Source organism: Camelus ferus, chromosome 1 (genome assembly GCF_009834535.1).
Source record: "Camelus ferus isolate YT-003-E chromosome 1, BCGSAC_Cfer_1.0, whole genome shotgun sequence".
NCBI lineage: Eukaryota > Metazoa > Chordata > Mammalia > Artiodactyla > Camelidae > Camelus > Camelus ferus.
Window position 1 is genome coordinate 69,418,609 of NC_045696.1, and position 15,058 is coordinate 69,433,666.

Below are 15,058 nucleotides of genomic sequence, written 5' to 3' on the forward strand. Positions count from 1 at the left end.
CAGTTTGTATCTTTTAATTCCCTTCACCTATTTTGCCCATCCCCCAAACCCTCCCCTCTGGTGACCACCAGTTTGTTCTCTGTATTTAGGAATCTGGTTCTGTTTTCTTCTGTTTGTTTTGTTTCTGTGGTGGATCATTGCTTTTCTAAATGCTCACAAGGCAGCACCCAGCCCAGCAGTTCTCAAATTTTCATTTACATTAGAATTGACTGGAGACTTTCCCTTCAGAGATTCTGATTCTGAGGTAGGGGCTGGAGGCCCAGACCCAGAGCGGTAGGGTGGGAGCCCAGATTTTCACCAGCATTTCTAAGTTAAGGTGGCAGGGGCTGCAAAGAATGGGAGAAAATATTTGTAAATCATATATATGAAAGGGGATTGATATTCAGAATATATAGAGAACTCGCAAAACTCAACAACAATAAAACAAACAGTTCAACTGAAAAATAAGTAAAGGATTTGAAAAACATTTCTCCAAAGAAGATAAACACATAGCTGATAAGCTTATGAAAAGATGCTCAATGTCACTAATCATTAGGATAATGCAAATCAAAATCACAATAAGACACCACTTCAAATCCATGAGGATAGCTACTATCAAAAAAACAGAAAATAATAAATCTTGCTGAGGCTATAGGGGAATTGGGACCCTTGTACACTGTTGGTGTGATTGTAAAATGGTGCAACCACTATGGAAAACAGTATCTCAGTTCCTCAAAAAATTAAAAATAGAATACCATATGATCTAGCAATTCCACTTCTGGGTATATACCCAAAAGAACTGAAAGCAAGAACGTGACAAGATATTTGTAATACCCGTGAGCACAGCAGCATCATTCACAATAGCCAAAAGGGGGAAGCAACGCAAGTGTCCATCATTGACTAAGTAGGGTAAACAAAATGTGAAATATGCATAAAATGAAGTATTATTCAGTGTCAAAAAGGAATGAAATTCTAACGCTACAAATGGATGACCCTTGAAAACTTTATGCTAAGTGAAATAAGCCAATCACAAAAGGCAAAATGCTGTGATCCCACTCATATGAGATATTTAGAATAGTCAAATTCATGGAGACAGAAAGTAAGATGATAGTTACCAGGGGCTGATGGGGAGGGAAGAAGGGGGTGTTATCATTTAGTGGTACAGCATTTCAGTTTTTCAAAATGAAATACATCTGTGGATGGATGGTGGTGGTTTTGAAACAACAATGTGAATATACTTAATGCCACTGAACTGTACATTTAAAAATGGTTAAAATGGTAAATTTTGTTAAGTATATTTTACCACCATTTAGAAAAGTAAATATAGGTATAGCTAAGTGACAGGGGCTGTAGGAGTGCTAGGTAGGTAGCTGATGGAAGATACATCTCAATCGCATTCCTGCCTCCTCGGACATGCGCTGGCGAGCACACATGGTCATGGGCCGTGGGGCTCACTTTCACTCAACACATGGTGGAAGTTTATGAAAACAATATTTAGTAGTTCAAAATTAGGGAGATAAGTCAGAATACAACACTAATGTCTCCCTAATAAATAAACAGTATTTTTTTAAAAGGGAGAAACCTTTTCAGAAAATCTCCAAGTTGTATTTACAGAGATTTAAGAGGATGCAGCAGGAACTATCAAAAGGGAGCAATTTGAGATTAGGAAAATTGACCTCCTTTAAAATGAAAAATATTTTACAGAGTTAAAATCATACACTGGAAACATGAACAGTAAAACAATGCAGAAAACTAAAGATGAATGTAAATTCTCACAGTACTGATAGAAAACATAAAGAAATGAAATAATGAGTGAAAAAAAATGGGGGCTAGAATTCAGCACATTAAATCTAAATAGATAGCATTTTTCAGGAGAAGAGGAAATGGAAGATGAGTTATAATAAAAATATAGAAAAATATTTTCCTGTTTTCAGTTCAAAATAGTTCATTGTGTACAAGGGAAAATTAAAAGTATATTCTAGTGAAAGTCATTTATGTGAATTAAAAAAAAATCTGTTGCTATACAATCAGAAAAGTAATATTTTATTAAAAAAAAAAAGCATGTACTAGACATTCTGTAACACCAGATGTCAGAAGGAAGTTGATATATGACTATAAAATTTTGAGGTAATAAGATTGTGACTCAGAAGTCTGTATTCAGCAATCTGTGAAGTAAAAGGAAATAGTAATCTCGGACCAAAAATGATGTACCCAGAAAACAGACCTCTGGAATCCTTTACTGAAAAACGTATTCATCAGAATACTCTGATCAACAAGGAAATTGATGAACATTAAAATTTAGGAATGGAGAAGATGTGATAAAAGAGATATGAGGTGAAAAATGAAACCAAACATAGACTTAATGTTTAAATGTTATTAATATGGTTATGAAACAATGCAACTGTCAAAAATCATTCTAAATAAAAAGATACACAAGAAATTTAATAATAATAAAAAAAACCATAAAGAGCAGATTTCCTCATTTTGTATCATGGTTGACATTGAGTATTGTTTCATTGATGACATAGTTAAAGAAATATAAGTTTAAATAAATTTTTAAATAAGAAAGAGAGTAGATGAATATAAAACTAGAAGTGCCATGTTTAACTTCAAAATTAGGAGGAAGATTTGGAATGTTATAGCCAAGGTTAAAACCTAATACAGCAAATAGCAAGGAAACATTTTTTTTTTTAAAGTATAAAATAAGATGACAGAAGTGAGGTCAAACAAATTATCACAGTAAGTGAGAATGGTTTGATCATTTCTATTAAAAGATGAAGGAGCATGGATTGGGCAAAAACTAATTCTAAATATATGCTGTTTTAAACAAAATGGGACAGAAAGGAGTGGGAAAAAGAGTATACATTTACCAGGGAAACGTAAACCAAGGGAAAAAGGAAGAGAAATATTAGTATTAGACAAAGTAGAAATTAATGCAGGAAACATTGAGTGATGTATTAAATGTGGCTAACAGATACAATCCATTAAAAGACATACTACATATGAATATTTTTATTCTAAATAACAAAAAAATCACAATATGTAAAATAAATCTGTCAAAATACAATCACAGAGAGAGACAACTTACTTCTATCAATCTTCAACATATTGAGGGACAAAAACAAACGAGTGTATAAAGAATTTTGAGGATGTAAGGAGCTTGACACAATGGACATATACTCCTTCACATTCAAGAATGAACATACATCCTCACTTATATGTGGTATCTTAAAAAAAAGGACACTTACAAAACAGAAACAGACTCACAGACATAAGGAACAAACTTATGGTTACCAGGGGGTAAAGGGGGTGGGAAGGGATAAATTGGGAATTTGAAATTTGCTCCTCTTGGGGAGTGATGGAAATGTTAGCTATCTTGATTGTGGTGGTTTCATGGATGTATACATCTATCAAAATTCATCAAATTGTACATCTGAAATATGTGTAGTTTACTGTATAAGAACCATACCACAATAAAAGAACGAACATATATATATTTAAATGTTTATGAAGTATTGAGAAATTTGGGTCACATTGTAAAGAAAATTGTGAGACCTTCCAAAAAAGTGGAACTTGTTGTGGCTGTAAGAGGAAAAAAAAACTAGAGTTACTCTAAGATAATATATTCTAGGAGCTTGATGTTGCCTGGGATTTGTACACATCCACCTGACGCTATTACTTCAGCATTCAGGGAGAACAGGGCCCAAGGCCTGTTATTTGATAAGCATCAAGTCCATAGATTGCTTCCTCCTTCAAGAATGAATAAAGACTAAAACAGAGAGGAACTAAGGAAAATGCAACACAAAAGAATAGTGTAGAGAAGGAAAATGAATGCATTCCTCCAGCTGGACCTAAAGGAATATTATGGAGACTAGAATCCTCTTAGAAGGGCAAGAGGCCATGGCCTTTACAAACCAGAAGAGAATAAGAAAAGGCTGAGGTGATAATGAAATATAGTATACAAAGACATGAATGACTGAAAGGATGGCAAAGAAAGTAAAACACAACAGAATTAAAATCTATCAGGTGGAACTAATAGCAGAGTTTAATCTATAGAAAATCAAATCAAGTATGCAGAGGAAGCAATGTTATAAATGGTAGGCAATCAGTACTGAAGCCAATTAAAAAAGATATGTCAATTATTGTAAATCCAGTTTTTAAATTGCATGCAAAAGTAAAATATATTCAAAGAGATGACATGTATTGTTGCACAAAATTATTAGACTGCAAATTGAGGTTTAAAACCCCAGATAACATATTTAAAAGCCTGACAAGGCTGGCATTTCTCTGGAGAATATAGGCGAGGATAGGACAGTGAAAAGTATATGCTCTGAGTTCCTTGGTTCAACTATGAGAGATTCATTTTGTTCTTGACATTTAAATTTAGAAAATAATAGTTACAGAATTCCTTTTTCCACTATTCTGTCTTCCAAACCAAGGGGTCTAAGAAAACATACCTCATATGACAAAGGACAAGAAATAAAGGAGACAGCAAGGAAGCATTAAAAGAAAAATGAAAAGGAGCATAAAAATGAGATCAAATACTTCAATTATAACAACTAACATAAATAAACTAAAGGACCCATTTTTAATAAAGTTCTTCATTTTGGATCCCAAACTAAAATTCAACCATATGTTGTTTACCATTGTCATCCCTAATACAAAATAAGATACAAAAAAGAAAAATACTGAGAAAAGGTATAGCAGGCAGATAACAACAAACACTAAAGCAGAAGTCGATATTAATGTAAGACAAAAATGCAACTCAAGACAAATACTTTAAATAAGATAATGAGGATGGTTTTATATCCATGAAGAGGCCAATTCACAATGCAGATAGACTGTTATGGAAATGTATGCACCAATAAATATTGATAGATGCAAAACTAATGTTGCATCCAAAGCACAATGTGGTAAAAGATTTCAAAATGCCAGTCTAGGGCTTTCATATATCAAGTAAACAAACAAAAATAATATAAATACAGGAATTATGTAATATTGTGAATATGATTTTAAAAATACATCTATATAATACTCAAAATACAGAGAATGAAATTTCTTTTCCAGGGCTCATCAAACAAAAATTAATTCTGTATTAGGTTACATATCTCTGCAAGTTCCTCAAAGCAGAAATAATGAATGTCATAGTTTCTAACTATTAGAAATGAATAATAAAAAGTAAATAACAACATGGGGACAAGTAATAAATTACAGTCCATTTATGTCATAAATGACTAGGAAGCCATAGAAAACAATATTATATGTAGAACGTTTAATAACACCAAATAATGGTCACCTTATACAAATAAGTGAAAACAAAATCAAATGAAGTTTAAAATTTAAAAATAAGTGTATGCATACATACATGGGTTAATTCTAGAAATAATTTACAGCAAAATATTCACTGTGGTTATAATTAGTGGTGAGATTACATGTGATTTCTATTTTAAAATCATATTAAAATATGACTTGGATTCTTGGCTTAGATTATTATTATACTCACACTGTTTAGAATTTGTAGAATCCATATTCTTCTGATTTTTTGTAATAATAAAAACAAGATTAGATTTGTCTCTAGATCTTTGGGTTTCTGTTGTTGCCAGTGTTCTCCAAAATTCTTCATAGATCACCAGAAGTGGTTCAGTAACATGATCATCCTTGTCCCAAGCAGTACCAATCTGATTTTTACTCTTCTTGCTCTAAAATTAACCAGTCCACTCCCCAAACTTCCCTCAGCCTTTGTTTGGCGGGAGTGTTTTGAGTTAGTTTGTTTCTTTGTTTTTGTCACTTAATATTCTCATATCATTTTGAGCAATTTTTTCACGATGTAATTCATATAGATGTGTACCGTCTTCCTGTATATTCCTTGATTGCGTGCCTTTCCTTTTCTTTATCACTAAATGTTCTTTTCACATGTGAACCCATAGGTTAGTCCTGCAGGCCCTTTTTTTTTTTTTTTTTAAAGAACCATTCCTTTTTCCTCTCATGTCTGCTTTAATCTAAAGGTCCTGGCTCTTTATTACAACCAGGCTTCTCCTTGACAATCATAACCTCTGAGCTGGAGTGGCTTCTTTCTTCTAAGCTATCTCTTATGCCTACTTCACCCTTCTGCAAGCAGGGTCTTTCTGCTGGTCAGAGTGAGGTCCAGAGGAGTTCATTCAGTAAAGCTTCTTCACTCCATGGCAACAGGGAAATAGAAACACTTGTCTGATGCTTCTACTTTTAGCCAAATGAGGCTTTCTGCAAGCATTTAACCAATACTAGTTCCCTTTCACTGTTCCAACTTCCTTTGTGCCAGAAGAGTAGTGGCTAGGAATGCACCCTGCATTTCCCCCTTGTGGTCAAGTGGCTGGTAGAAAATGCTCATGATGATACCACACGTGTTCCTTGCCCTTTTCTGCTCACTCATGAGATATTTTAGGTGCTCTGTCTTTAGGTCATGAATTCCCATCATAAACCAGTTTTTGGTCCAAAGCCTACATATTGCCATGTAGACAATACCAGCCCTTAAATACAGTTTTTAGTACTCTTTGTAATCATGTATACATGTGTGTGTATTTGTATGTGTCACTGGCATCTCACCTCTCCTGTTTGTCTTTGCTTTACCAGCAGTTCTACACTCTGGATAGATTCATGATATTATTCCAGCTCTTTGATTGTTTTCCCCATCAGCCTCTAGGCAAATACATGCCCCTCACCATGCCCATGAGTTACAAGCCTTTTATTACTAGGTATGAACTCTCCCTTTCAGCATATGGTAACTCATGACCCAGAAAGCTACATCCAGTGTTGACATTGTTTGCTTCCATTTTATCTCAGAATCCCGACTGTCAGCATAAAGGATAGAGGCCAACACCATCCCTATTCCCCAGTTTTCACTTTCTTGTCCAAAACTAGTGGGACATTGGGTCAGACTAGATGATAAAGAATGCCTTGAATGCCTAGAAAAGGAACTGGGCACAAACTGATAGTGAATAAGAAGTAATTCTTGGTTCTTGAGAAAGAAAATAATTGAAACTAGTGGTTTTCATAAAGTATTCTTATGCAGAACAGACTGGAATGGAGTGACCCAGTTATGAAGACTAGAGGCAGATGCAGGGGCCAGTTAGCAAGCTGTTACCCAGAAATTAGGGTGCTGTCACATGGAACGAAATGAAGGGACAGAGCTGAGAGATAATACAAAACAAAACTTGGTAAGTTGGTTTCTGGTTTGGTATTGAAATTTTGGGAGGAGGAAGGAAGTTGAAAGTAAATAACACCAATTATCAACCCGCTGAATGTGGAGAATAATATTTCCATTGAAAAAGTTAAGAAAATCTGTGTTATTTAGTTTTTGAGGTGGAGATAAGAGGAAGATAAGTTTGAGAGTAGATCTATTTATATATTTTAAAGTCATACCTTGTAAATGGTTGGAGGACTGTATAAATGCATGTGATTCCATCAGCAGCAGGATGTCTTTCTGACCAAACTAAACTCAGTAAATGATGTCATGCTCTGATCAAAACAGTTAGTCAATTAAATCAAATTATTTTTTTCTTTCTACTTCTTCTTTAGTCAGGGCTAGTTTCTATTGGCTATTTTTGTCTAGTTCAAAGTGATTCACCCAGGGAGCCTAGTCCCTCCAACTGCACTGTAATTTATTAAACATTCAGCCAAATGACTAACTCTGTGCTCATCTCCCAAATCCTCCAGTGTTCTAATCTAGCTCATGCATCCAGCCACTCTTAAACACTGCAGGCAGAAATTGCCACAAATTTCCCATGTCATAGTTTTCTGCTTTATTCATTAATTGCTTCTGAGGGGTGAGGGTAAGAATGTACTCCATTTCATCTTTTACAGCTGGTCCTGAAAAGCATCATCGTTCCCTTCCATCCTCTTCCTTAAATAGAGAGCTAAGATTTTTCATCCCTAAATTCGTATCTTCTCTCATCTTAACCTCTTTCTCCATTATATGAGGGCATTCAAAGTATCAGGCAATCTTGGCACATTTCCCTGGACCTAAAAAAGAAGCGAAGGCACTTAGCATCCACTGAACTCTGTGTGCCAGGCACTGTGGTGGGAAATATGTATTCACTGTGTTTTATCCTATTCTGTAAGGTGATAACCACTGTTCCCATTTTCCAGCTGAAGAAGCTTGGACCGAGAGAGATTAAGTAAGAATAAGTAATGGATTTCTACTGTATAGCACAGGGAATAAAGATATTGAACATATCTTGTAATAATTTTAATGAGATTATTATGAATAAGAATATGAAATAAAAAATTCATATTCTTTAATGAGAAGGAATATGAAAATGAATATATTTATATATATATGCATGACTGGGACTTTATGTTCTACACCAGAAGTTGACACATTGTAACTGAGTATACTTCAGTAAAATAAAATTTTTTAAAAAAGAATAAGTAATGGACTCAAGACCACAAATCTAGGAAATGGTCGTGGATGAGATGCAGACCCAGGTTTGATGGATTCCTGGGCTATACTCTTTTCTGTTTTCTGGCAGATCTAGATGTCCAGGTGTAGAATATTGCCGGCATGTTTTTCTCCACATCTGAAGCCAGGGCTACAGAGGAACAGTCGAGAAGTGCTTTACACCTCATAGGCCCCGATGTATAGGTCTCCTGACACTTCACCCACTCCCACCCCATACACACTCTCGAGTGAACAGGGCTCGTGGGTTTGGAAGATTTAGGGGAAATGAAATGTCACGCTCCTAATTTGTTTGAACTAAGGAATCTATCAGCTACAATTTTTACTGAAATGGAAAATGTGAGAAATAATTTTATAGCATAAAGAAAGTCTGTTAAATTTAGACCCCTATTAGGAGTCTTGATGTTTTGATTTCCACGGTTCCTCCCTCTAGTGCAAGCATGTCAGGTGCACTTAGTAAAACCAGAGTCTGTTCTTCCTCTGCCCTTCTCAATCAGCCATGTGAGCATCAGTCGTGAGCTGAGCTCTCCTATCTGAGCAGCACAGTGCTTAGTGCATGCTGCCTGCTACCACAGCTTTTAGGGAAGCTATGTGGTGTCCCCAGTGGACCGTCAGTTCACTGAGAGCTGAGTCAGTCATATTTCATCTCTGCAACCCTCATAGCTCCTAGGAGAGTATTTTACACATATGAAGAAGTGGGTAAATGCACAAGTATAATTGCCTTTGGAACATCATTATTTTAACCAAACTTTATAGGAAAAAAATAGGATAAATAGAAGATAGAATAGGATTTCAAGTTAGAAAAAATCCACTATGATGTGTAGAATAGCAATTCTGGTGAAGGTAATTCATTTATTTAACTACGGTATATATGATGTATGTGTAGCTAACAAACACTGAAATTCACATATACACATATGATCCTCATAAAGTACAGGAAGACATATGCACGTTGTTCATACTAAAAGCCCACACACAATACACATGTTCACATGTTGTACACACAGACTTATGCTCCATACAACTGCCTGGATATCTACCTTCAAGTCAATGTGCTATAAGGCTCAATCTGTAACCAATGTAGGTAAACTTGGGGAAGACTGACTTGAGTTGGGCCAGAAAAAATAGAAAAATGATGAAAATAAGAAATTTACTTTATATTTTTTAAATTATATAAATAATGTATTACCTTTCTAAGAAGAAAAAAACATTACAGATAATAGAATCCCAACTTCTAATTTCTATGTGCCCTTTAGAGGTAACAATTATGGTGTTTTGTGTGCATCCTTTTATGTTTCTCTTTTTTGTGGTTACATATATTTGTACCATTGCTTATAATTTTAAGTTTTTTCTAAAATGCTGTTTACTTCTACTGGTTCTAATAGTCACAAAAACTATGTAAGGGAGATCCCATTATTCTCATCTTACAAATGAGGACACTGGGTTCAGATGGACTAAGATTTTAGAATTTTTCCAAGGTCACATAGCTAGACTGTACCAGAACTAGACTGAGTCTTCCTTTCCATGAGTAAGATAGTTCTTCGTTTATTCAGGTTTTCCTTTCTGTCCCTCAGTAAATTTTTATAGACTTCTCCATAAAGGCCTTGCATATTTCTTGTTAGATTTATTCCAGGATACATTCTACTTTTCATTAAAATTCTGAAAGAGATCCTTTTCTATTATGTTGTATTTTCTAATTGGCTGTTGCTTGTGTAAAGGAAAGCAATTCATTCTTTAATATGGATTTCATATGCAGTCACTTTCTTGAAATTCCTTAATAGTTTGTTTTATTCTCTTGGTTTTTCTAAGTGTACTATCATATCATTTAAAAATTGTGACAGTTTCACCTTTTCTGTTCTAATATGAACACCTTTTATTTCTTCTCATTTAAGTGCATTGCCTAGGACTTCAAATAGATTGTTGAATAGTAGAGGAATTAACATGCATCCTTATCTTGTCCTTGATTTTGATGTAACGCTTCTAATTTTTGCCATTTTAAAAAATAAGAATACATTTGTGGTCATTTTTAAAAATTCTTGCAATCCATGAACACGGTCTATATTTTCATCATTTGCATTGTCTTCAGTTTCTTTCATCAATGTCTTGTAGTTTTTTGAATACTGGTATTTTATCTCCTTAGGTAAGTTTATTCCTAAGTATTTTATTCTTTCTGATGTGACTGTAAATGAGATGTTTCCTTAATTTCTCTTTCTGGTAGTTCATTGTTAGTGTATAGATATACAGATATAGAAAATTAGTGGTTACCAGTGGGGAAAGAGAAGGGGGAGGGGCAAGATGGGGTAGAGGATTAAGAGGTACAAACTACCATGTATACAAGAAAAAAGCTACAAGGATATATTGTGCAATACAGGGAATATAGCCATGTTTTATAATAACTATAAATGGAGTATAATCTTTAAAAATTGTAAGTCATTATGTTATATACCTGAAACTTATATAATATTGTAAGCCAACTATATCTCAATAAAAAAGTATACATTTATTATTTCCCAGCAGAGTATCTCATCTTTTTTATCTTTATTTTTTATTTATTTTCCAGCTTTGTTGAGATATAATTGACATACAACACTGAATAAGCTTTACCACATAATGGTTGACTTACAAAACTATGAGACCATTACTGCAATAAGTTTAGTTAGCATCCACCATCTCATATAGATACAAAAAAGAAAAAGAAAAAGGAAAAAATCCTTATGAGAACTCATTAGTATCTACTCTCTTAACTTTCAAATACACCATACAGCAGTGTTAACTGTAGTCATCATGTTGTACATTACCTCCCCAGTAATATTTTGCCATCCAAGTATGAAGTTTGCTGTGGGGTTTTGGTAGATAGCTATTATGAAGTAAAAGATGTTCCATTTACCTTCTAACGTGCTTACAGGTATGTTTGCTTTTGTTACTTGTGTGTTAAATTGTATAAATTTTCTTTCTGAATGTATTGAGATGGTCATAAGAATTGCGCTTTTATTCTCTTAATGTAGTGAATTATATTTAAAACTATAGTGAATTATATTGATAGGTTGTGCAATGTTGACTCAACTTGCTCTCCTGAAATAACTGTATGTATTATTCTTTTTTTGTATTATTCTTTTAATACTATACTGGATTTTGCAATCTTCTGGGGTCTTTGCTTAATTTAGTAAAGAGATTGGTCTATAATTTATTTTTATTTGTGATCTTTATCAGCTTTCGTAACTGAGTTATTCTGGCCTCATAATATGAATTGTAACTTAACATCTTTTTCTATGCTCTGGAACAACTTCTCTAAGAGGAGAATGATCTGTTTCTTGATGATTCATAGAACTTGCCTGTAATAATGTTTGGATCAGGAGCGTAGAGCAAGTAGAGTTTTGACTGTTGATTGAATTTCATGTGTTATTATTCAACTAGTCAGTCTTTTCTATTTCTCGGCTCACTTTTAATAATTTATACTTTCTCAAAATCTTCCCATTTCATCTAGGCTTTCAAATGTAGTTATGTAAAGTTGAATATCTTATTCTCCTATAATTTAATAAAATCTCTTGCATTTATACTTATGCCCCTTTTTCACTCCTGATATGCTGGTTCCTCCTCTTCCTCCTTCTCCTCTCTCTCTGCCAAAGAATTGTCCATGTTATTGATTTTTTTAACAACAGCAAAAAGAGTTTTAGATTTTGTTTACTCACTGTCCCAATTGTTTTGTTGTGCAGCTAGCTGATTACTTTCTACCTTCATCTTTAGTATTGCCCTCTTCAACTTTATTTAGCTTTCTTTTGTCCTTTTCCAGCTTCTTGACCTGGAGGCTTGGGTTGTTTTTGTTTGTTTTTGTTTTTTTTTTCATCTTCCTTGTTTTCTAAGAAATTCATTTAGGGTTTAAAGTGTCCTTTAAACAAATTGCACATTTACTAGATTGATATGTGACTCTTCCATAATTTCATTTTCTTTTTCAACAAGAAGTTACCTAAGACTATACGGGTTTTTTTAATTTTTTCCATATTGTTGCAAATTGGCTTTCCAGGAAAGTACATTCTGAGATGAAGATTGCTATACAGGAGTGCTGTTAGGGTTTCTGGTGGGTTTTTTTTTTTTTTGGCATTCTTTTTTATTGAAGTATAGTCAGTTTACAATGTTGTGTCAATTTCTAGTGTACAGCATAATGTTTCAGTCATACATGCACATACATATGTTCATTTTCATATTCTTTTTCATTATAGGTTACTACAGGACACTGAATATAGTTTCCTGTGCTATACAGTATAAACCTGTTGTTTATCTATTTTATATAGAGTAGTTACTATCTGCAACTTTTGAACTCCCGATTTATCCCTTCCCACCCCTTTACCCTCTGGTAACCATAAGTTTGTTCTCTATGTCTATGAATCTGTTTCTGTTTTATAAATAAATTCATTTGTGTCTTTTTTTTAGATTCCACATATGAGTGATATCATACAGTATCTTTCATTCTCTTTCTGGCTTACTTCACTTAGAATGATGATCCCTAGTTCCAACCATGTTGCTGCAAATGGCATTATTTTATTCTTTTTCATGGCTGAGTAGTATTCCATTGTGTATGTGTGTGTGTGTGTATATATATATATATATATAATACACCATATCTTCTTCATCTAATCATCTGCCGATAGAGATTTAGGTTGTTGCCATGTCTTGGCTATTGTAAATAGTGCTGCTGTGAACATTGGGGTACATGTGTCTTTTTGAATTATATTTTTCTCCAGATATATGCCCAGGAGTGGGATTGCTGGATTGTATGGTAACTCTATTTTTACTTTTTTAAGGAACCTCCATACTGTGGCTGCACCAATTTACATTCCCACCAATAGTATAGGAGGCTTCCTTTTTCTCCACACCCTCTCCAGCATTTATTATTTGTAGACGTCTTAATGGTGGCCATTCTGACTGGTATGAGGAGCTACCTCACTGCAGTTTTGTTTTGCATTTCTCTAATAATTAGCAATGTTGAGCATCTTTTTGTGTGCCTGTTGCCCATCTGGATGTCTTCTTTGGAGAGATGTCTATTTAGGTCTTCTGCCCATTTTTTTTTATTGGGTTGCTTGTTTTTTTTTTTTTTTTTATATTAAGCTGTATAAGCTGTTTGTATATTTTGGAGATGAGTCCCTTGTCAGTTGCATCATTTGCAAATATTTTCTCCCATTCTGTATGTTGTCTTTTCATTTTGTTGATGGTATCCTTAGCTGTGCAAAAGCTTTTAAGTTTAATTGGGTCCAATTTGTTTATTTTTGCTTTTATTTCCATTACTCTAGGAGCTGGTTCAAAAAATATCACTGCAATTTATGTTAAAGAGTGTTCTGCCTATGCTTTCCTCTAGGAGTTTTATGTATCTGGTCTTACTTTTAGGTCTTTAATCCATTTTGAGTTTATTTTTGTATATGGTGTTAGAGAATGTTCACATTTCATTCTTTTACAGGTAGCTGTCCAGTTTTCCCAGCACCATTTATTGAAGAGACTGTCTTTTCTCCATTGTTTCTCCAAAACTATTGCCTCCTTTGTCATAAATTAATTGACCATAGTGCATGGGTTTATTTTTGGGCTTTCTATCCTGTTCTGTTCATCTATGTGTCTGTTTTTGTGCCAGCATCACACTGATTTGATTACTAGTAGTTTTCTAGTAGCTTTGTAATATAGTCTGAAGTCAGGGAGCGTGATTTCCCCTGCTCCTTTTTCTTCTTTCTTAAGATTGTTTTGGCTATTCAGGGTCTTTTGTGTTTCATACAAATTTTAATATTTTTTGTCCCATTTCTGTGAAAAATGTCATTGGTTAGTTTCAGTAACTTCAGAGTATTTAATTAGATGCATGTACCAAAGTGTATTTAGAAGTCCCATATTATGAGACATTTAAATTGTTTGGAATATTTTGCTGCTATAAACAATGCTGCCAAAAATATCCTTGGAGTTGAAATCTTATAGAAGTGCTAACAGGAGTCTCAGAGGTAGTGCTGTTATTATTGGCCATAGTTACTTTCTTTTTTTATTATATATAAAAATATTTTTTATTCCTCCCCAACTTTTTGTACTGTTTATACTATTCTACAACTTTAACTTCTCTCTTAGTAATAAATCCTGATGAGTTGTCCATAATAGTTCATAAGGAACATCCTCATTTTTATGTTTTGTTTTTTAAGTTTGAGATATAATTGACATACCACAATGCATAAGTTTAAAGTGTACAGCATAACGATTTGACTTACATACATTATGAATTGATTAACACACAAGTTCAGTGACATCCATCATCTCATACAGATACAAAATTAAAGAAACAAAAACATTTTTTCCTGTGATGAGAACTCTTAGGATTTACTCTCTTAACAACTTTGATATGTAACGGACAGCAGTATAGTTGTTTATCATGTTGTACATTACATCCCTAGTACTTATTTATCTTATAATTGAAAGTTTCTACATTTTGACCACCTTCATCTATTTTTCCCTTCCCCCACCCCCACCTCTGGTAGCCACAAATCTGACCTCTTTTTCTGTGAGTTTGCTCATATGAAGTATAATGGACCTATAACACTATGCTAATTCCTGTTACACAACAGTGTTATGGTATTTATATATATTTCAAAATGGTTACCACAGTAAGTCTAGTTATGATACGTC

The 15,058-nt window shown here is 33.9% G+C and overlaps 1 protein-coding gene across 6 annotated transcripts in view; it reads left to right on the forward strand.

The window, feature by feature from the left end:
- Positions 1 to 15,058, forward strand: part of DGKG (diacylglycerol kinase gamma) — a 194,942-nt gene that overhangs the window by 9,674 nt on the left and 170,210 nt on the right. The window lies entirely within an intron of this gene.